This window comes from Homalodisca vitripennis, unplaced genomic scaffold, assembly GCF_021130785.1.
Source record: "Homalodisca vitripennis isolate AUS2020 unplaced genomic scaffold, UT_GWSS_2.1 ScUCBcl_1609;HRSCAF=5456, whole genome shotgun sequence".
NCBI lineage: Eukaryota > Metazoa > Arthropoda > Insecta > Hemiptera > Cicadellidae > Homalodisca > Homalodisca vitripennis.
In genome coordinates this window covers 5,296-28,671 of record NW_025777725.1, presented here as the reverse complement: position 1 = coordinate 28,671, position 23,376 = coordinate 5,296, and the positions used below count along the sequence as shown (strand labels likewise).

Sequence of the window (23,376 nt, the reverse complement as noted above, 5' to 3'; positions counted from 1 at the left end):
ATAACCTCAATATATTATACACATCAAATGAAACAACTTAAACATAACAATACAGTAGTTTGTATAAAAATGTTAACATTTACATACAGTCTAAAGATTTAACGTTCACAACGTTAACAAGGCTAAAAAATAGGGTACTACAAAAATAATAAATTAAATTTGACTAAAAGGTTGCTAAGGTTGGCCACATTGCCATATAAACGCTTGTTTTTTTTGTGTAGAACACCCGCCCAGCAGCAAAGGAAACGAAGCAGCCAGCAGTGAGCAGTTTTGTTGGCCGTTGGCAGTCGGCTAATGGGAATTATTCCGAATTGTTAGCCTGGTAGATATCCTAAGATGGCTTACTCCGTGAATATTTCTGTGGAAGCACCTATTGAAAATCAAATTCAAGAAATCACTTATGATGGACAAGAAATTTACCAAACGTAAGTATTTCTCTCAGTCACAGTATAAAGCTTATCATTTGATATTTTAGAGGAATATGTTAACAGTTAAAAGTATTAGCTTGTTGATTGTCAGTAGCCTAGGCTTGACATTTTTAGGCCTACTTATGTGTAAAAGCAATGCTATTAGTATGTATAAGATAATTATAATCATTAAACTGGCAAACTTTTTACTCATTCGATCTCTTTAGTTTGATTTGTTGTACATAAAAGGTTGGTGTTCCAAGTAGTCATAGCCTATTTAACCTATTCTGTGAGACCATCCACAACTCTGTTGGGCCACTAACAGATTATGTGCTGAGAACACCTTTAAGCATTCTGTTTTACTGTTTGTGTGTGTGTGGCCGATGCCATTCACCATCAAGTAGCCACTTTTTATACACATTCTTATCCCAATGGTTTCTTGTCATCGTTAGTTCGGATGCAGTAGCCTATAATAAGTGGACAACAACATGATCGGATGATGATTCGAATCATCAATATTCATGACCATCCAAAGGACTAAAAGCAAATGTAATTAACGCATAATTATTAACATAATTTGCAAATTAAAATGTAATTTTGGGTAGGGTACGATAAGCGGCCCCGGTTTTTTATATCGAAGAATGTAATCGTCGATACCTAATATTCGCATCTCAAATCCTAGACTATCAATCGATATAAAAGTATCTATAGTCCTCAATATCAATCATATGTTTTAAATTAAAATATGAATTTAATATTTACAGTGATCAAACAAATTATTATAACCAAGATTTGTAAAACAGACGACCATATTTGCTCCTCTCACAATTACAGTTGTTTCTTTCCCGCAAATTTCACAAAATGAGTTTTTCGGTACAAGTCCAACATGTGGAAGCCACGAAAAACACGTCCTATCATCTTTCAAAGCAATGCCGTGTACTTTTCTAAAATTTACTGCTATTTTTAATAATCAAATGTTATTTATGTAAAATTGAAATATTACCTTACGTGTATTATTTGAAAGTGTTTACAGCTGTTGATATTATTTTAAAGTGTTTACAGCTGTTGATATAGATTATTTTACAGCTGTTGATATAGATTATTTAAGTTAATTGTTCAAAATAATTAATTAGTATCGATTTATTATATCGATGGTTATGATTAATTAATATCGTTTACCAATTTCGATATAAAAAACCGGGTCCGCTTATCGTACCCTACCCATAATTTTTAATTAATATAATTACAACATAACAATAACATTAATTTACCTTATGTATTTTCAAGGATAAATGTGACTGCTTGTGAAACAATCACTTACGTCACTGCTCTTGCCACCATTAGTCAGTAACTAAACACATGATTTTAATTTTGAATTTATTTCCAAACATAATTTTACTTTGAATTAATTTTGAGCGAACATGTCGAACAAAATTAAGTTTTATGCTTTTAAAATTGTAGTGTAGTGAAGCTATACTTTTATATTAATTAAATTAATGTATTTGTTTCAGATTATATAAAATAATTAAACTTGATTTAAAAGGCGTTTGAGCAGTATAGTACTTACGATTACTTTAGCCAATTTGAAATTGTATTTCTGCAGGTACTGATGCCATCAAAAGTAATTCATTAATTAAAAGTCAAAGTTGGAGTTACGATGTTTGATTATATTTATAATACCAAATTTAGAATGTTCAAAAAGTCTTCTCAAGATCGTTTTTAGATATGTCATGTTTGTTCTTACTTTTCTTGCAGTGAAACACTATTTGATTTCAACTTTGAATTCTAGTTTTCATCTCGTCAATACAAACTAGAGAATTTGGATATAAAAGAGCAAGTTCATTATCTTGTAACCACTTAAAACATTGCTCAGTGTTTATAAAAACATTATGAGTCAATATTAGCATATTCATCGCCATTGTTATTGTTGTTATCGCTAGACTTTTCCTACATAAATGATTTAATCACCTGGTAATGATGTCACTAGCAACAGCTGTAATGACGTCACTAGTCTAAATAAAGAAAGCTGGCAATGATTAATTATGATTATCTATATGTCTTATAAGATAGTATAAATATTAAAAATCAATAATCATAATCCGATTGTGTTGGTGGCCGCTTATTTTACTGTAGCCATTAGTTCTATTGCTAATTCTTGTTTCAGATTAAATTAAGCTGCAGTATAATAAGCGGCCACCACGACAATCAAATCATCAATATTTCTGCTTATCTAAACTATTGAACAATAGAGAACCAAAATGACAGACCAAATTACTATATAGATAGGTTAGGCTGCAGAATAATAAGTGTCCAACACTTGAGTGATTGATAATAGCGAATCATCAGTATTCATGAGTAAAGAATCCTCACTACAACTAAACAAACCAAATTTTGTTGTAGGTTGCACTCTACTTTAGCCACATCAGCTATAAAAATCTTATCCACTTTTATCAATTTCTTAATATGTTTTCATTCCCAGAAAGAATTTGTAGGCGTTGACGATCCATAATTGCACATTAACTAATAATGTGTTTGAAATTTTATATCTGAAGTAGTCCAACAATCTATGGGAACGAGTGAAATCAGGGTTTCTGGATGGGGAGGATAACAAACTAAGGAGGAGTAGGCATTGGTGGAAGAGATAATATTGAGATACCTACACTCAGGCCAACAAAGTAGAAGAAAGTTTAGAGGCCCAAGCATTTTTATTACAGTTTCTACTTCTATGGTGAAGACTGATTGATGATTATTCATCAAATTCTAACTCTATGTTGACATTTATTACTCTGTGCTCTCAACATTGGTTTTGAATGGATTTTCCTTTTTGTCATTGACCGGTTTCATAAATTTAAAGTTTCATACAAGCAGCCAAGAAGTTGTATCCTCCTCTTCATTAAATATTTTTTAAGTTTATATTATTTTTATATCTTTATTATTTTATTTATTTTTATGTTTATTGTGTTTGAAATTTTATTACTTTAATTCTTGTGTTGGCTGTATATACATACGTATATAATAATATGTACGTATGTATAGCCTGATAACAAATAGTTGATAAGAACTTTGTTGTACCCAATAATTTTGTTATATAATCAGATTTTAATTTACCCGTTTATAAATGTTTATCAGTCTATGTTATATTGTATTGAATTAGGTATTACATCAACATGTTTTATGAATTCAACTCTAATATAACTTAATTATCGTACATTTTGTAATTAATAAACTACAGTATTTGGCTCTATAACATGATCAGCTAGAAAACTCAACAATTCATGCACTCAAAAAGTCCTTTATTTATCCTGGAGGAGACTTGCCTGCATGTCTTCGTGGGTTCGGCTGGCTTTTGTACACAAGAAGTTTTTTAGAACTATTGGAGTCAGTATGGGCCAGCAGTGTCATGATCGAGAAGAACTTGGCGTGCAACCACTGAGTCTAAGATGAGGTGTTATCTTAATATCAGGGTTATCTGGCACTGATTTTGTTGCTTATAATATCTTTAATATAAAAAGATTGTCTCACAAAGAAACTTCAAGAGTCTTCATATTTCTTATTAATTGTTGTTCATTGTCTCAATTATTGTTGTTTACTTGTACATGTGATAATTCTAAATACGTACATGTATCAGTTCTTTTTACCAGGCATTATCCAAATTACATCATTTAAAACTGGCTTTGCTTTAGAAATTGGAATAAATAAGGCTGTAGTTCTGCCCCCCACCACCAGACGCTATGTCAATCCATCTGGACAGTAACATAAGTGCAAAACTTGACTTACTGATCAGGATCAGTTCTATCTCTCATCAACTACCACTCTGAAAAATTTAACAGATATTGAAGACAATATGTTTATTACTATCTACATTCAAGACTGATATAAATACTGACTACAGTATGTATTGATTTCATAACTAGTATAATTTTTTATTACTGTTACCTCAGACCATCATTCCTAGTGCTCACAGCAAGACTCTGGACTTTGATGTTTATTATAAGGTGGACACATTATTAAATATTCTGTATACTGTAGTTTTAAAAATACTGTAAATGTATTAGTTTTTTTTCATATAACTGCCTATATATATAAAATTTGCTTACTGTCTGAAATAAGCTATAAACCACACTTGTTCAACTTGTCTATCTTTTTTCAATTGTGTTTTTTTTCCAAGAAATTTAACTGCTAAGTCATACAATAGGCTGATAAACTTTTTTTTTCAGCCCTTTGTCAATGTCAGAGAGCCTGGCTAAATTGGCTCAGAAAATAGATTTCAGTAAAACAGCAACAGATCATCTGCGGAAAGAACCTGACTCTTCTGAACGAGGAGAGGAAGATGGATCCACTAAAGATTCTACATCTTTTCAGTCATCGCTTTGGCCTTGGGATTCTGTTAGAAATAAACTCAGGTAAAGTTTGTAAATTATTTAACCCTTTTAATTAATTAATTGCTCTAGGTGTGTGTTCCTAAACATCAACCGCAAAAGTGGCAGATAACAGTATCTAATGACAAACTGTGAGTTGGAAGTGACAGCTTTTGGATTCTGTTGATCGGTGCAGTGTGAACTTATGGTCTTAGAAGATATTTTAAAGCAGAATGAATGTATCATACTACATTCTATATACCACAGGAAAAGGGAGATTTTTAGCTATTATTTTCATCTTAAAACGTATTCGTTTTGTTATAACTGCAAATCACAAAAACACAAAGTCAATAAATTCTAGTCGCCCCAAATTGCCACCTCCGAATTGGAAAATGCTAGAGATATTTGATGCTGAAGTCACTTCTGAATGGCCTCATTGTTAACAATGTCTTAGTAGATAGAACGGTCAATTTAAAATATCATGTAGTAATTAGGCCTAAGGTTTTTAAGCTTTAAATTTTATAAATTAGTTTTTCATTGGAAATGCGTTTATGGTATGAGGTGAGAAAAAACATAGGTTAGAAATGTAATTATAATAATTATTATAGCCTAATATATCGGGGACATTTTGTTTATATCTGAATAAAAGCTGTGCTTTAATTGGAGAGTTGATGTATTTATATTTTGTGAGCAGTTATATATTTTTGGCAACTTAGATTAATGCAGAAATCGAAAAATAAATAATTACATGTTGAAAGTCTAATTTGCAGTACAGAATACCCGTTAGAGATAATAATGCATAGATACGAGGGGGTACCCAAAAGTAACCGGAATTGTATTGCTGGCAGCCGGCAGCGTGTAGTACACACTCCTGCCGCTAGGCGTGTGTCGCGCAAACCCATTGCGAGCTCAGTGACCCCAGTTCCGTTGTCCTAGTGCATTCTGTTCATTCATAGTGACTGTTTTCGCTAACCCTGTTTTGTTCTTGTTTCGTTTTTTTTGTCATGGCAAGTTTAAGTGAACAACGTGCAGCTGTGAAATTTTGTTTTTTACTTGGTAAAAATGCTGCAGAAACTATTTTAATGTTGAATACAGCTTACAAAGATGATGCTATGGGGAAAACTCAGGTCTACGAGTGGTTCGCTCGATTTAAAAATGGCGACATGTCGATTGAAGACAAACCTCGTTCTGGACGTCCATCAACCTCTCGAACGGACGAAAATGTTGAGAAAATTCGTGAACTTGTGCTCACCGACCGTCGACAGACAATTGAGGAACTATCAGAGAGTAGTGGGTTAACTTGGAGCTCGGTTCAGCGAATTTTAACAGGAGATTTAGGACTGAAAAGGGTTGCTGCCAAATTTGTTCCTCGACTTCTGACTGACCATCAAAAGGCACATCGAGTTGAAACTTGCCGCCTTCTGAAAGAACATCTCGAAAATGATCCCGATTTTCTGGAAAAGGTAATTACTGGTGATGAGTCATGGTGCTATGGTTATGACCCAGAAACGAAGCAACAGTCAAAGCCAATGGAAGTCGCCATCTTCACCTCGTCCAAAAAAATGTCGGTAAGTCAAATCAAACATCAAAACCATGTTTATTTGCTTTTTTGATGCTAAAGGCATTTTTAAGAAGATTGCGCAACAGTGTTCGCCAGAAAAGACCCGATTTGTGGCAGACTGGAGACTGGTTCTTCTACCACAATAATGCACCGGCACACACAGCCATCTCAGTTAGGCAGTTTTTAGACAAAAACGGCATGGTTCCGTTGCCCCACGCACCTTACTCGCCTGACCTCGCTCCATGCGACTTTTTTTTATTTCCACACATGAAAAGAGGCTTGAAAGGTCAACGATTTGACAGCGTTGAAGAGGTTAAGAAAAAAACGAAGCTCGAGCTTGCAGCCATTTCTAAAGATGACTACAAAAAATGTTTTGATCAATGGAAATACCGTTGGGACAAGTGTATTAGTTGTAATAGAGATTATTTTGAAGGAGATAAAGTCGTATTGTAAAAAATATAATTTTTATAAAATAATTCCGGTTTTTTTTTGGTACCCCCTCGTAATTCACTACTTTCTCAACCATTTATTTAGACCGCATATTGAACTGACTCATCAGATGTGCAATATATAATTCTTTTTCCATTCTGTAGTACGTAATCTATGTTCATAACCTAAGCGAAATTGTTCAAAAATGTAATTGTCCAGGGCGGCGATGACGGAAGTGTGTGTCTTGGCTGACGTTCTGAGTGTAGCGAAACAGAAGAGATATATGATCTTGGATCCTGTTCCTCAGCCAGATCCGATCCCTCAGGCAAAAGATATGGCTCAGATATATGCCAGGAAAAAGGTAGCAGTTTAATATAAATTCATAAGTTAACGTTAAATGATTTTGGATAGCATTAGATTTTCTTATGTGTAGATATGAAAAGTTTCTTTTTATTTCAAATATAACCATTTTAATAATTAAGTTTACTCTCTTGTGTTTAAAACTTTTCTATCTATATCATACATTTTTACCAATTTTTATTGTTAACTCATGTCAGCAGATTATAATTTTTCTACAATTTTGGTTTCATATCTAGAATAGAAATTACCTCAACTTTTTAGGTTAGCTGTTTATTGTAGGCAACAGTCACCAAAATTTGGAGCTGAACGTAAAATATAGGTGGTCTTCCAAATTGTCTGAAAATTTTCATGTATCAATACTATCTCAACTAGATGTCACTATTATTTGATTATTTTTTAATTTATTCTTTTGTAAAAACAGAGCTGCAAAATAATCAAAGTTAAATAGGTTAACATACAATTTGTCTCTTTTTAGGGAACATCTAACTGTCTAACTGTTAGTTAAACTCTAAGGTAAAAAACTAGTACTTTCCCCAATGGTTAAAAACTAATTAACCGTTCTACTAAATCAAATTAAAAACTCAAACTGGTAATGGGATGTCAATAAAAAACTAGTGTATTTACTTCTGCCCGTATTACAATAAAGCTTTAATAAATTGAATATAGGATTAGATCCAAAACAGGGTTTTGAGAAACACCAGAATTTGTGATTATTTTTATTATATATTCTCTTTTGTTAACTTATACTGCATCTACTTGAGAGTTTTTACAAATAAGATCAGTTCAACTAGATTAAAGAAAATAACATTAGATACCTACGTATATGAGTCTCAGGTCCAGATGTTTTGTAACATATTGATTACCATGGTTTCATTACTCTTTTGAATGTTTATATCTAGCAGTATAGCCAACTGAATGTTTCACAGCTTTAAAATTGTTAGTCTTATTTAAGATGTAGGCATGTAGTCAGACCCGTATTCAGACCGGTTTTTCGGAAAAATTTTACTGAGGCCCAAGTCAGTCCCACCACACTTGTACAGGGGAGGGTGGCGGTACATGACGGGCCCGGCCGAATATCCTTTCCAAGGCCCGCCGAAGCTGAGTATGGCCCTGCATATAGTACACAATATATAGCTCATGTAAAATACACAATCAACTAAACAAATAGTTTTAAAAAAACAATATTTTTTATCAGTTTAAACGTTCCTATTTCCAGGTTTATTAGAAATATAAAACTAAACTTGTGCTATAGGCCCTAGCTAGTGCGGCGGCTGTGTTGATTAATGGAGGTGACAGACTGAGGGCAACACAGAACGAGGCGGCTCGCAATCGAACTATTCAAGACTTTCACATTGAACTACTGAGACTGCGACAGAAACTGGAGACTCAAGAAAGTGTCCAACTCCATAATAGGAGATCTGAGCTATAGGACAGGTGAGAAGTCATTAACTTTCTAAATAAAAATCAGGAAGAGTTGACATTAAATATTTTATAGTTATTTTTCATAACCAATTACAACTTATTTTGATTAACACTTTTTACACCAAAATCAAATTACAGAGTACTTTTAAGTTTACTTGTATTAATAGTTGATTTAATAAGCTAAAAAAAATTGTTTAATGCTATGTTGGGGAATGTTTTAATGATTTATCATGTTTTGTTTTTTAATTATAAGTACCAGTATGTATAAAATCAATGAACAAGGTTATTTTGGTATAAAATTATATCCTTTTTACAAAATCATATATGTAAACAAAAAAGATCAAGTGAAAAGTAGAAGAATTTAAATGTTCCAACTATATTAACCCTTTTAGTGCTAAGGGGTCTGGTGCATTGCCATTTTAGGGCATAAATGCAGAGTTTTAGTCAATTCCTTACTATTTCCTTATTTGAGGTCATATCTTGTTACGTTTTTTTTCTTTTTTTGTACTGAAGATAAATAACCAATAAACAAAAATAAATACAAAAAAGTACATATTTGGATTGTTATAAAAAAAATTTCTTTATAATGTAAATTTTTTTAAATTTTTTTCACTTTGGCATACAATTTTAGTATGTAAACAATTTCATATTACTTTTCTGATGCTACCATCGGAAAGAGCAACTAAAACTAAACAAATTGCATATATTTTATTTTATTTTTACACAACAAATAAGAAGTGTGGATAACAAATATAATATGTTGTCCGCACCAAATTTTGCCCTACATATAATGTTTGAAACGCTCAAGAGAAATGTAATACACTTACTATTATTAGCATAAATACTTTATTAACTTTAGTATTATTTATAAAAGAAAAAAATTCAAGCACAGTTAACACTTTTTTTACCTAAATAATTGTTTTATTCAGTAATAAAACTATAAAAAAAGGTGAAGTAACTCATCATAACCCGCAATGTTTTTATTAGACATAGTTTGTAACTTAGTAAAATATAATACACACGTAAAACACAAATGAAAAATGAAGTAATGCAATGATTTGGAATACTAATGAAGTAGTATTTTACAATTATAACACAATTTAATGGATAAAATAAGATAAAACAGAGTAAACAAAGCACAGCGTCAGTTCTCTCGCAACGTAAACATCCGAACTGACCTTCTTTTTATTTCACGTCGAAGACGTATAAACAGCTGGTCATCGGCAATCAAATATACAAATATCGTTACTTTATGGCTTTTGGATGAACTGTCATCGTTTGCAGCCAGTAACTTGCATAAACTGAACCAATACATATAAAAATACGCTGCGTCTATGATGTAGACGCTGTAGCACTAAAATGGTTAAAAAGACAGTTTTTTCCAGTTGTGTACAAAAACCTCCATAATATGGTAAACATTAAAACAAACTTCCGAATGTAATGGCGGAATATCAGTACATGTCTGTCAGTTTTGTTCTTGTGTCTCTTTATTTACAGTTCCTACTTCAAATGACAAAAAAGGGTATATGGACAGTGGTTGAAGTGGATTTGCAAAAAAATATTAAGAAATTAATCTTTTGGAAAATACATCACTAAAGAACTTCATATGTTATTCTCATTTTGTACTGAAGTATTCTTCAGTGAAGGTCATTGAAATCAAACCTTATTATGATTATACCAAGGAAAGTTTTGAAATGACCCGATATAGCTAGAGTGCAAAACATGCTTCGAGTAATGATAGCAAGTATACTTGCCATAGGCGTTTCAAGAAGCACGGCTGACATGGTACAAAACAGGAAAAGCAGCTGGCAGCCACTACTCTTCTCAGATGTTCAGTTTGCATGATAGCAGATGACAGTACACAGCAAAATTGACTTGCCCTGCTATCTAGTGGCAAATTCTACAACTAATATGATCCCCTAATATTTTGAAACGTAGTTTGCAAACTAACTCGCTTTTAGCGTTCAAAAGGTACATTCTTTAGATTTTTCAAACTTATATTTATTAGTTCAAATTATAACAGTAATACATTAAAATTATAATGTGACACTTTTATACGTGTTCTAAAAGTTCCACCGCCTACTGTAAATTTTGAACAGATGAGAACTTCCAAATCTCCTTTGAGATATTTAATAACATCACCTGATTTTGTTTTTGAATTAAAAATTCTATAAAATTAGATTAGGGTTCTTCAGAAAATTTTTAAATGGAATGACTCAAGGAATACCTCAAATAAAAATATTTATTTAAGATAAAATCAATTGCATCAAGAAACCCAATATCTGTCCACTATCCAAAATGGGTGGTTGGAACAAAGTTAATATTCTAACACCCTGGGTGTTATGTCCGATAGGATCAATTTGGATGCTTATAGTTTTTACTTTTCTTCAATCAGTGACAATATCATTGTAGTAACTAGGTGTATTAATGTAGAGACTCCTCTTTATAGAAATAAAACAAAATTAACTCTAAGCCGTCTCTAGACAGGAGAGTGCGTACATGATGCATCACTGTAACAACAGACTACGCTTATAACGTGTCCTTGAGATGATAACTGAAAGATTGGTTATCTTAAATGGCTGTCCCCTCCTTTATTTAGGTTAAATGAAACTTTGCTGTATCATAAATTCAGCTGGCAAGCAGGATTTTCTGACCAAATGTTATAGAACCATAACACTGTTACAGCCGGGTCGAAGTACGCTCAGACAGGTATATTTGAAGTGACCAAAGCTGAGGAGGAGCCCAGCACCAGTACCAGTCCACCACCCTCCCCTGGTGTTGCACCACCTGTCAAGCAGACCTCGGCCCTGCGCGTCACTGTGCCTAGTGAACTCCAGGGTGTGGCATACATCAAGGTACCGCTACTGATCATGTGATTTAAAATAAAGCTTTATTTCCTCACTACCATTATTAAACTTATCAGAATTATGGACATTTGCCATTAATTCTACAAGAACATAAGAACTGGTTTTTGCCCTCTTCTTCAGGTGTGAAATTCTACAACTAGATTAAGCCATTAACCACTTATCATGGTACCGTCCCCTGATGTGCAAATCAGGACCAAAATGCCCATCACAACAAAACGGCACCGTATTAATTTTCTTTCTAATTTTTTTACATACATTTTTGTGGTAGCCTATACTTGAAAAAAAGTAAAATAATATAACATTGTCCGTACAATACATTATCCTTATAATTATATTAACATTATAACTAAACAATCAAATAGCACATGTAAGTTATTGTACAGGTTAGCTGGTTATTTAGCTGGAAACTAGAATTGAAAAGAATAAGCATAAATAATAGAAACGTTTTTTTATGTAAAGAATTCAATTTCCCACAAAAATACAAGGATTACAATAAAATTTAAATTTTGGTGAGAGTTTCACCAAATCCTTGCACTTTTTGCATGTTTTCTTGGATTTGTACAAGGACTATATGTGTAAGAATATTAAGTGGCTAGTGGGTAAATAACCATGTAAAACAGCAATCAAAACATGGCGATGAGTACTGAGTCATAGTTTACAACAAACACTGTAATAAAAATATTCCTGATAACCAGCTGCACTTCTGAAACGGTACACATCATAGCAGACAAGTCGAGACAGAACCAGTCTAAAACTGTCCTTTATATATAGTTTTAAGAATAAGTAGTCTCTTCTACTTTTTTTAAGATTGCATTGTATTATATTTAGTCACTTACCACATAAAAAACTAATTTATTGTCGTTGGTTTGTGAAATGTGTTCGAAGGCCACAGGAGTCTGTATAGTGCCAGCATAAATTTTGATAGCCTCCAACTAACTCAGCAGCAAGTCTGATCTGAATCGGTAATAAATTCTAGAAGTTAACTCAACTGTCCTGAAGTATTGTCATTGATGTGTACAGATGATGTGCAGAACCAAGAAAATCTGCTGGCTCATAGTATCAATGTGATAGGCTCTAGTCACCCTGTCAGTAGCTCTGACCTGTACTGCAGCAGCAATTAGGGCCACCCATAATGCTCTGACGTATTGTAATGGTGTGTGCAGGTGATGTGTCAGAAAGGCCAAGAAGACATGTGCAGCGCTAATATCAACATTATAGGCTCTAGTCACCCTGTCAGTAGCTCTGACCTGCACTGGCAGCAGAGATTGGAGGCCGCCCAGAATGTCCTGTTCTGCAAGGAGCTGTTCAATCAGCTGGCGAAAGAGGCGGTGCAGTTGCAAAGTCCAATACCTCATATGGTTGTTGGCAATCAGATCATGGCCACTGTAAGTTTATGTGTTAATTGTGATATTGTTTTCTATAGCTTTATACAGCTGAATAAATAATAAAGATTCTTATAGAGTTTTTATATTTCTTGAATAGTATAAATATCAATACATCTTGTTAAAAAAGTATTCTAGATACTCTATGTATCTAGTATTCTATGTGGAATGTACTGTGATGTTTGAAATGGGTAGGGCTAGATTGATGATTTATTCGATAATTATATAGTGAATTCTATCCACCATTGTTTGTGGCTTTTTCAGTATATTGAGATTGAGAGATGATAAGTTTTTGTTTTCAATGATTTTATGGGATTGGTCAGAGACTTAACCCTTTTAACCCCGGCCATTAAATCAAGTGATGTGCCAGAAATCCCAAGCCATTTTCAGACAAAATGTAAGGGTTTTGTAAAAAATTCATAACTCAGTTATTTTTTAAGATATTTAGGTAATTCTTTTTTGTTTTACTTCTTTATACATGTAGCTTACAGAAATATACAAATAAAATTATTATTTTGAATGTAATTTTTTTTTTACATACATATACATATATAAAAAATAAATAAAAATGAAAACATTTCAAGTTTGATCATGGAAACCATATAGATAAAAAATATTTTACACAAAAATACCCATTTACTTTATGGTATATTTAATCCTTAATAAAAGGAAACAAAAATTATAGGCCTACCTTATTTACAAGTGGAGTAACATCAATTTTTGTAAAGCCGTGTAAATTTTTCTTTTTGCCATTTCTGGGCAAGGCAATGTAACAAGACCTTTGAAATTCACAGTACTTTAAAATAAACATAAAACCAAAGTTATTTCTGACAAAATAAATAAAACTGTTCATAATCTAAATTTTAAAAAAGTTTTAAAACAATATTTACATTAACAACAAAATGTTTTAGCACTTGTGGTCACCAAAACAATTGGGGTGAATTCCTTTCTGGCAACGTACACAAAAATACCTTGCTTTTTTTCTTTTACCCCCACACTGAGTGCTTTGAATGCTACAACACACAACAATTCCTTTCCATTCTTCCTAGGCCTTTATTTGTTCTAGGCCTACCTCTAGGTCTTCCTGTAGGAGTAGGTCTCATTGCAACAGTAGGCCTACCAGATGATGTTCCTGGTTGAGCAACGTCCTCATCTGATGAATTTTCAAAGGGTTCAAAAGTTGGGTCTTCAACTATATCATCTAAATAAGTTACAGATAATTCACTATCACTTTCCTCTGCTAATTCCCCTTCTGATTCAGAAAAAAGTTTTCAAGATATCCATCACTCAAATCGTCGTCACTAATCACATCCACACCATTTACAACTAGGTTACTAATTAGTGTATTTTCACTTACGGGAGACTTTGAACAATGTCTTTTACGCATTTTGAAATCAAACAAATAATAAACTAAACTTTAACTGCCGTACTTTACACTGCTTTAACCTAAAACTGTGAAGAAAACGGAATATTCACAACCACGTGATATACAGCTGTCTGCAACAAGCGTGAGCAGTCAGTCGAGACGAACTGCAATTGCTCAGTCACAGACTGACAAAATATGAAGTCAAACCATTACAAACTAATATATTTCTATGCAAAATATCTTTGTGCACAAGTCTGTGAAATTTCAAAGCATTTGGTGAAATAGGTGGCCAGTAAAGTAATAAAAAGTGCACGTCCGCACTATACGGACGTCGGGAGTTGATGCCATTTTTACGACGTCCGTATAGTACGGACGTCAGGGTTAAAAGGGTTAAATTCACAAATACAATTAAATTATTTTAAGTCAAATTAAAATTACAAAAGTTTTTTAAAAGAGTTGTGATCATGATTAATGCTTAGATGACCAAGGTAGGTATCAACAACTGTGTTTAAAATGGCATTGCCAGTAGTATAAATAAATTGTTACAGTTATCTAAATGAATGTTATATAATCTTTCAGTTTAGAGCTGGCTGTAGTGAAATGATATAAAATATTAACCTATAAAAAAGCTTTTTAAACTTCAAGCACTTTTACACTCTTATTTTTAATTGTAGAATTCTGATAGATATCACATTTTTAATGGTATGATTAAATTGCATCCAAATGTTTTTAATTTTCTTGTAAACTGTATAGTTTTCTAATATTCAAATTATGAATAATACCAAATAGTTTTGAGATTTTTTCTGAATTACCAATAAAAAATACAACAAACTAAAAAACCATATAAGTGCATATTAATTATATTTTTATTAGATATGAGTAAAACTTGTTTCTAAATATTTTTGATATTATGTTTTGTTTTGTTTTTCTATCTAATCTACAAAAGTGCCATTGATGATATATATCAGGAATATATAGATAGTAGGTGAGTACATAATTGATATGAATGAGGTGAAATGGTGTAGGTGTTGCCGGGACTGCAAATGATCATAGAGCTGTGCCACAGTGGGACAGGGAAAAAATCCTCCACCCCACAGAACCAAAGCCCAGACCACGACCATGTGTTGGAGCATTCTTTACACCAACTGTTGCGGGAAGTGCACCACAAAAACACTCACCACCCTTTCCCTCATCCTTCTTCAGCTCCCATCGGCCCCTCTAAGCGCAGGTGTCTGGCGGGACCCAACGCCGCTGACAGGCATCAGCTCCTAGAGATGTCTAAGAGGTATGTTCACTGTTTATTAACGTTGGTTCTTTATTCAACTACCAGTTCCAAAAACGCAATATGTTAATAATCTGTACATTTAATCCTTTGACTGGTGGGTTTTTCACTGTAGTAATGCTTCAGAAAGTAAATTTTGTTTTCTTGTCAATATACAGTAATTTGCAAAATCACATGTACGAGGTGTGATCAAAAAGTTCCAGGACTGAATTTTTATACATTTATTCATACTACATACAGGTTATTCGAATTTGTCTCCTTCAAAGTACTCCCCTTGGGAAGCTACACACTTTTCCCACCGGTGTTTCCACTGATCAAATGCCCCAGAAAACTCTTCTTAGTAAAGGTGTTTAGCAGCGCGTTTTTTCTTTAATTTCGTCAACTGTTTGAAATCTTCGTCCTTTCAGAGGTCTCTTGAGCTTTGGTAAAAGAAAAAAAGTCTGCTGGAGCCAGGTCCAGGTGAGGTAGGGGGGCTGAGGAAATGACAGTCATTGCGTTTTTTTACACAAAAGTCATGGATAACTAATGCAGAGTGAACAGGAGCATTATCATGGTGAAGGACCCAATCACCCACTTTGCCACAAGCTCAGGTCTCTTTCTTCTCACAGCATTACGCAATTTTCTGAGGGTTTCAAGATAAACAAAACAATTAATTGTTTGATCTTGTGGAAGGAATTCATAGTAGACGACACCTTTACAGTCAAAGAAAACCGTAAGCATGACCTTCACATTTGATTTGACTTTGAACGTGCTTTCTTGGGTCTTGGAGAGCCTTTTGATGTCCATTGTGATGATTGGGCTTTTGTTTCCACATCGTAACCAAAAAACCCATGTCTCGTCTCCCGTAATGACATGATCCAAGAAGCTTTTGCCTTTTTGAAGAAGTTCCTCCGAAAACATGAATTCGGTGTTGTTTTTGGTCTTTCAGTCAACAGTTTTGGCACAAACTTTGCTGCAACACGACGCATTTGAAGTTTTTCAGTTAAAATTTTCCTGACATGACCCAAATGAAATGTTACACTCTTCTGCCATTTCACGGATTGTTAGTCGGACGGTCTGATCGTACGTAGAGCGTTCACTTTAGCAACATTGTCATCATTGATTGACATTGAAGGGCGTCCGGAACGAGCATCGTCGTCTGTGGATGTTCGGCCATCTTTAAACCTCTTGAACACACTGATGGTAGCATGATCGGCTTACATTCTTCACCAAAAGCCTCTTGTAACATCAAAAAGGTTTTCAGAAAACGTTTTGTTCAGTTTCACACAAACACGTTGCTCTTCTTTCACATTCATTTTCATTAAACAAAAAAATAGCCAAACTCTATAAAACTAATCTCAAACAAACTGTGCTAATGTTACTTTCAGTGATGTTATGATTGATCTGCAAACACAGCTGTGTTACTGTTGAGTCAGGGAATACAATGCTGCCAACCGCATCGCTGTGTGAGACATTGCATTCCCATAGTATATAAAAAGTCCTGGAACTTTTTGATCACACCTTGTATGTTCTGGGTGCCCGAAAAGCCCTACATCATGGAATTAGAAAAACATTCAACACTACAAGTTCATATCGTTCATTATGTTTTCTCATATGGGTTCAAACCGTAAAGAATAAAATTGTGAAGTATTATATCAGTTATGCTGTTCATCCAAAAAGGCACAAGTAAGAATTGGCAACTCTTATCATTACACTCAAGCTCAAAAATTGCAACTTGTCCAGCAATCTTTTGCTAAGTATCAATTGATATAGGTCCAACAGCACCCCACTCGCTGACATTGCTGCTTCTTTTGATTCTTTGTTCTCCAAAATCAAACTTCAGCTTTAAGGATGCCGATTTCAACATGTAGTAGAGATACAATAAAGAGTAATTCAATCATTTTGTTAGGTTCCAAAAAGCAACTTCAAACTGCTTTGAACAGGGGAGACAGCACTAGGCAACTGTGTGTTTGCAGAGGATGAAAACTACTTTGAGAATTATAAGACTCAAAGCCATGAGTCAAAACCGTCTTTACTAATTATAGTGGCAATTCAGATAATATCTGAATACACCTCATATATTCTTTGAAGCTGAACTTGTTGTACAACTTGTAAAAATCAATATTAATGTGTCTTTTGTTTAACGCTATGAATACCATCGATGCCTTAGGCGTCAATGCGCATTCCTCTGTGTTTTACTTATTTATTTCACCAGCTGTTGAATGAAACCAATGTAGTTGAAGACACCTATTTTGATGACCTTTATTTTCATGCAGACTGGATATCCACTTACCATTCTCACACAACTAGAAAAAATCATTCAGAGAGTCCTAAGTATCACAACTCTCTCTGTTTTGTATGTTCTTTCCTGAAATTGTATCGCCTAAGTATACAGGGTGTTTGAAAAGTATGGGTACGGCTTAATATTTAAAAAAACCCATAGGAGATAACATCTATAAACTTTGCACAGTGTCATATGGCTATGTAAACTATTTTTCCTTGCTATTACCATGACATGCCAACCATGGGGGGACGGCCCACAGAGGAAAACATGGAAATCTTAAATTGAAGCATGGGTCGAGTGATACCTCATTTGAAAGAGCTCACTTAGTAGAGTTGAATGCCGCAAACCGCATCTCAAAAGGTTTATCCAATCAGAAATGGCGGGTTGTTTTAGGTACACATTGTGAAGTACATTATGCGCTGCCATTTCTGACTGGATTGTCTTATTCTGATGCGGTTGGCGACGTTTCACTCTACTAACCAATGTGTTTTCACAGACTTTTTTTAATTAGCAAATTATGTCATAAATTTATAACACAATAAATAAAACTAAAAAACATCGGTATTTATTGTGTTTTATTTATTGTGTTATAAATTTATGAGATAATTTGCTAATTAAAAAAAGTCACAATCAATTAAGATATTATTAATCGAGGATAAGTCAATTAATTTTTATTAGTCAAGACAAAAAATGGAAAATTAGTCCAAAACGGGCTACAAAACAGTTGAATAAATATACTGTATGTATGGGGCATTTTGTCAACTACGGAGAGAAAGAAAAAGGTGGAAGAAGTGGTCTCTTTGCATGGTTAACAACCAAAGTGACCATCGCAACAACTAAAGTAAACACCTGTACATATTATCTGTAGATGTTCGAGTTTAAGTCAAAAAAAATAATTTTAGTTTTATGAGATAGCTTTTGACTCTACATCTCATGATTATATTAATTGTATCATTCTCTTTTTACTGTTGTAATATCCTTGGTTCTGCTGTGTTACAGCCAGACCTTGCTGGAAGAAAATTATCCAGCAGGCCCAGCACTTCTTCATGCGACTGCGTACGCAGTATGTTCTGGACGCAATAGCAAAGGACGTTAAGGACCCGCTAATAGTTTCTCACTGGAATGGGCTCAATTCTCCTACACTATCTTGTGTCAAGGTAAACATTGTGAGCAGTTGGCTACGACACTATTTGTCGGCACCTCACTTGTAGTCCACATCGGAGAGAAGAGTCTGAAATGTGTGGGTCGTGACGGCCGCGTCGTGCACATGAGTTATGAGACTCAGGAATTGCGAGATCTCATCTATTGTCAGGTAAGTTTTGACTTAAATACAGTTTCAGAACTTGCATCCGCTTTGCACCAGTTTATCTCTTGCAAAGTTAGCATAGGCTTTTGTTTTTCCCCTTCCTAGAGTCCTTTTTCAATCTTTGGATCTTCTTTTTTAGTCTTAGATAGATTTTCCCAAACTTGTGAATGATACAATAAACAACCCCTTTTCTCAAGTTCGCTTACAGAAAAACAGTTAATTGCAATAGTTTGAAGAATAGTTTTACTTTCTTCATGCACAACCACAAAAACGCTCTTGTTCTGAGCCTTTACATAACCTGAAATCTTTTAATTTGAGTCATTCACACTGTTCTGAAGAAAGTTATAATGAAGAAACAGCTGGAAAAGTACTGCAGATTAGGTACTAGTTTTGAAAAACATATAAACCATTCCACTTGCATGATCATTCACAGCCTCTTATTTAACATATAATTTTAAAGTTTGTGGCCCATATAAACATTGGAATATTATTATTTTTGACGAATCCTTTTATCAGTCGATTGCACTTAAGGAGTGATTAAAATTATAGAATCTACTGTTGGATGCAAAACTACACTAGTATACTAGGTATAATAAGTGAATTAATTACATATATTTATTCAAAATTGTCATCCTATTATTTTTCATCATAACTCGGGTATTTTACTATTTCCAAATATACCACATACTTACTTAAGGTAACTAACTATCAAATTCATTGGCATTTAAGAAATGGAACATACAGAGCTCAAATTGTAAATAATATAATATATTTACTTAGTTTTATATAACGTTACTACTTGTAAATTCAAGTAAATATATGAATTGATAACAAACTTTTCAGCTAGCAATACTTTTTTTTCTTTCCGTTATAAATATACCAAAAAGAGTCTAATCAATAATAAAAGTCACATTCGACCATAGGTGCTTTGGTAAAAGTAAAACTTATAATCTGCCATTTAGTAGAATAATATTATACCAAGAAGTAAATCTGACAATTACAATTGTGGATTTTTTTTAAACAAGAAAAATGCCTGTAGTAAAAAGAAGAAATATGTATGTGTAGATCTACCAGCACCAGATCACCGGAGTGCAGGCTCTGGCCAAAGTGTATGGGCTGGCAATTCTTGGCCAATAGCTTTCATCTAGGCATCGGAGCAGTCGAGATGTTGGGCAACGCAAGCAGTTTGTATCCTAGCGTCACCGATCGGAGACAGGATGATAGCCGTGAGGTGTGAGCCTCTGGGTGGCGTTCAGGTCTCCATAGCTCACTCCCCCCGCAAGGACTTCTTCAGTGGACAGCTGGTGAAGGAGCGAAAATGGGAGAATCTTGGGGGAGCCTTTAAGGAAGTCCGATGGGACAAGATGGAAGGCAAGAATTTCCTGAACAAGATGGAACTGCTGATGGCAAGCCTGACCAGCTCCTAGTGCGGACTCCCCTACTCTCTGGGCTGCTGAACGTGTTGTGAGTTACAGAATCCACAGATATGTTTTGTCAAGTTTTACGTGTTGATACCACCACTTTTAACGACAAACAATTGCCTCGGTATGACTAAAACTTACAAGTATTTTTTTTTAAGTAACAAAAGATATTTTTAAATATAAATTCTTTATATTTTCTAAACTTTATTTTTAATTCTTTGACAACTATAACTGCAACAGTTAAAATTTACTTTCATATTAAATTGTTGATTAGTAAAAGTTATTAATTCGGAAGCAAAATAAATCAGTGAAATATTTTTATATATAATAATGTTTCAGCTAGTTTTAGGCAGTGTTTTCTTTATATTATAACTGAAAATCATTTGTTTTCAATAATGACAGCATATTTTGCTAGTAATAGTGCTTAAACTGGTGGATTTTGCAAAAAAAACAAACAAAAACAAATTGAAGGTAAGCATTTGTTTTGCATACAACCAATGTAATTTGTAGAAACCTATCTTGTAACTCACAACATTAGTAGTACGTGCGTCCTGTGTGGAAGAAATATGAGTGAAAAAAGTATTATGGCCAAACTTAAGCTCAACTTCTACTATAAATTATTAATTTGTTAATCTTGCCAAAGAGTGTTGCAACATGATATTCTCTGTGGATGCAAGACATTTTGTGATTACATTATGTAAATGATATGTGTATATTTTTGTTTTATAATGTTAATAATGTATTTTTATATTTTTGTTTTCTGTTGTGTGTTTGTTATTTTCCCATTGTTTACTTGGTTTCTTTTACTTTTATTTCTTTGTTATTAGTTTGGTTACTTCATAAAACATGTTGCTTATTTAATTTTACTGTGAAAAGTTTTTTGTATAGACAGCCCATTTGGAGTCAGATGAGGACTTCTATAATTTTTTGTGGAAAGTTTAGTAGCCATTTGTTTTGTTTTTTTTTTTTTTTTACTCCACACAGTAATCAATCAGATTAAAAATTAGTCCACAACTCCAATTGGCAGATACATCTATCTAATAAAACATGTTCATTGTCTTAAGTTTGCTCATCGATACCAGCAATAACGTTTAACGTACATCACTCATATTTCTCTTCTATATGTGATCTCTTATCCGAATTATCTAAGAATAATTAGAATAAGTCTTTTTATCTATGTAACTTTCATTTTATATAGTAAGCACCATGAATAACTAAGAAAATATTGGGATGAGTTTATTCACTATATTTTGTAATTTAACACTGATTAATACTTGTGAAACTTAAAACTAAAAAAGGTACATTTAACATGGCTCATGTAGACATAAATTATTTGTTACCATAACTACTGTCCTGTAAGTTGACTAGCTGTGAAAAGACCTCTCTACATGGTCAGAGTATCTATAAATTATTTCACTGACAATGATATTATTCAAAATATTTACAAACCATACAATATCACCATATCAAAAGAAATGTACAGATTTGTACTAGATGTTTTAGGAATCAACCTGTTAAAAATTCACAAACTCTTTCTTTTGTAACAAAGAAGCTTATGAACATTTGTTATACTTGCCGCCTCATATAATTAAACCGTAATAAATAAAAGAACGAATAACTCAAAAGGAAATCAATTTTTAGATTTTTAGGTTAAGTATTTTTGCTAACTGTTTGTAATAAATAGAATACCACAAGAGCCAGTCAAGAATATCTATACTCAATATGATTTTCACTGCTCTGTTTGTAATCATAACCCTATTTATGAGCTCTTTTATTAAGAGTAAATAATTCAGTATTTTTTTCTAAAATCAATTGTAAATTGGTAAAATATTTGTCGAACTTACACTTCATTTGCTTTCTGCATACATTAAAACAAAAGCAGTTATATGAATCTGAATGGGAAATGATAAATAGTGTACAAGAAAGTTCCCAAAATAGAACCTTGTAGAACTCTGAACTGACCTCTTACTTTAGATCAATTTTCAATTTTTTAATGTAAAAAACTATTATTATGAATAATTTAATTACATTGAAGACTATCTTGTAAATAAGAAGTTAATTAGGGTCAAAGAGTAGCGCACTGATTCCATCATTCAGCAATTTTGTCAGTAAAAGGCAATGACTCAGGGGATGTCCAAATACACCCCCGCAACCTGGAGTCCCTCATTAATCCAAAACAATAGAGTTGTGTAAAAGAACTTAGCAACAGCAGATTAGCAATCCGACATTTCTTAGTCATGCTGAAAAATCACTCAAACAACTGTTTATGATGCTCATAATTGGTCCCTTTTATGTTTAGGCTTTATAATTGATATTTTTAATAAATTAAAGAACACACCTTACAATAATATACTATTTATTAAATGAACTATTTAAAATGGGCTATTTTGTTTTTACTTTTTAAGTTTCAATCGTATACATAATGCAAACAACCATTTCTAGGGTTTACAATTTGCTGTCATGTTTTAAAGGTAATATTGTTTATTTCACATTTCTTTATTCTAATACTATTTACAAAGAGTACCAAATTTTGTTTTTGAGACACTTAACAGCTTTTTCTGTGCTCAGAACATGGAAACTCTTCTTATAAGCATTATACATATGGCTTAGCACTTATCAAACATATCATTTATAAATAGGAGGAGCCTATTTTTTTAAAGCCCTCAGACAGGTTGCTCTACTGAATATGAGAGGAGCTACAAGTTGTAACTTGCCATTTACCACATTTTTGGATATTAGTGCCCTTACTGAGAAAAGGATAGGCCTATTTATAACAAAGCTCTTGGACTAGCTTTTGCTTAGTAAAAGAGAGCTACAAGCTGTAATTTGCTATTTAGTTCATTGTAGGATATTAGTGTCCTCTGCTAAATAGGAGTGAACCTATGTATATTTTAAAGTCCTCAGATTGGCTCTGCTGAGTATGAGAGCTGCAAGCTGTACCAGTAACTACTA

The 23,376-nt window shown here is 33.3% G+C and overlaps 1 pseudogene; it reads left to right on the top strand.

Moving 5' to 3' along the window:
* Positions 1-268: 268 nt before the first annotated feature.
* Positions 269-20,724, top strand: LOC124371553 (annotated as a pseudogene).
* The last annotated feature ends 2,652 nt before the right edge of the window (positions 20,725-23,376 follow it).